Genomic DNA, 1,775 nt, shown 5'->3' with positions numbered 1-1,775 from the left:
TTTATATTGGAAAAAAAACAGGATGGGCTGAGATGCTTGTCATCTCTCATCTAGGCTCTGAAATTTTGTCTACATGGGGCTGTCCTTCATGACCATTCGGAGACTTTAGCTAGTTCATAATGCAGCTGCGCAATGCTTATTGATCAATCATGGTGCTGCTATATTACACCAGTGTGGTGAGAGCTGCATTGACAATCAGTATGCTTCCAAGCACAATTCAAGATTTTGGTGGCAACCTTTAAGCCTTGAAACCTGGTACCCAAGAGTCCACCCTTTTGCAGATAGATTCTGCTCATCTGACCTGGACAACCAAAAAGTGTCTACTAATGATTCCCATCTCCCAGGAGACGTGGCAGTAGGGGCGTTTCCCTTGGTAGCTTTTCTCTATGGAATAGGCTGCCCCCCCACAAGGCAAAAATGGCCCCATTCTCATGGCCTCCCAGAAGCTGGTAAAAACCGGGATTTTCCAGAAGGCTTCAGGGAATGACTGTGAAGCCCCTGGCACTAAAATGTTGCTCCATGAGTCCTAATTATATGACGATATCACTGTATTTCATTAAAAGCCCTTATAGCTCTAATCCATATAAAAGCATATAAGCAGTTTCCAGAGAACTCATAAAATATGTGTGCATGCAGAGATATGCTGTTTTGAAAGAAAACAAAATGTTCAATTCCTGCTCCAAACAAGATTTCAAGCTTAACTAGGGAGGATTTAGAGCTTTCTGGGCACTGGGTGGCGGTGCTGAGCCACAATTGAGAAATGGAACCAGTATATATTCTGCACAAAGTACAGTTCTATACAACTGGCTTAGAAAATTAGATTTTTGTAAGCAACTAATTTTAGCACCAGGGCAAAGTACAGACTTGGAATCTCCTTCTTTAATTATAAAATTAAATATATAGAACAACTGCATTATATAAATGAGGAGGTAGTACTGAACTAGGATACATTTATTAAAATTAAGACCACAAATTATCAAATTCACATAGCTCAAAGAAAAAGTTCTTTTCACAGTGAATTGTCTAACCCTTAAACTTGTTGCCTACTTGATTACTTTTTTGTGTGAGTCTGGGAAACATTATTATACTGTTCTTTAAAAAAAACCTAGGGAACTTTTTAGCCATTTCAGTTTTTTTACTGAGCCCCCTGTGATGTTATTTGCAGTGCTTTTTTTCTCATAGAACGCCCAGAACGGAGTTCCGGCACCTTTTTTGGATGGAACCTTGTAGGGTATGCAAAGCGGGTTGTATGACATGTGTGAGTTCCGGCACCTTTTTTTTTTTTAACAAAAAAAGCACTGCATAGAACGCACGGAACGGCTAGTGGTAGGATTCAGCCAGTTTGCATCACTTTGGCAGAACCCAGGCCCAGGCCCAGAATAGACTTCTAGAAGCGACATCCACACTGAGAACTGGTTGTTCACATATTTGAATCCCACCACTGGGAACGGCGTTCCAGCACCTTTTTTTGAAGGGAAGAACTGGCTCCTTCTAAGCTGACAGCACGAGTAAAGCTCTGGCTTGGTGAAAGGAAGCTGCCTGGGGAAATCGGGGGCATCGAAGATCGGCCCGGAAACACTTCCATGGCCCTGAAACAGACCCTCTTCTCTGCCTTGGTTCACGGGGCTCCCCCCGCTACCGCTGCCTGTCCTCACCCCCGTGTTGGCCACCAGGGACCAGGACTGATTCCTGGACCGAATCTCTTCGAGGGACCAGGAGCACTCCCAAAGCAGCAGCGCCACCGCCACTTTGGTCACTCTGGCTCTGGAGGAAGC

Source organism: Protobothrops mucrosquamatus, unplaced genomic scaffold (genome assembly GCF_001527695.2).
Source record: "Protobothrops mucrosquamatus isolate PMUCROS unplaced genomic scaffold, P.Mucros_1.0 scaffold192, whole genome shotgun sequence".
NCBI lineage: Eukaryota > Metazoa > Chordata > Lepidosauria > Squamata > Viperidae > Protobothrops > Protobothrops mucrosquamatus.
Note: the sequence above shows the minus strand (reverse complement) of the source record.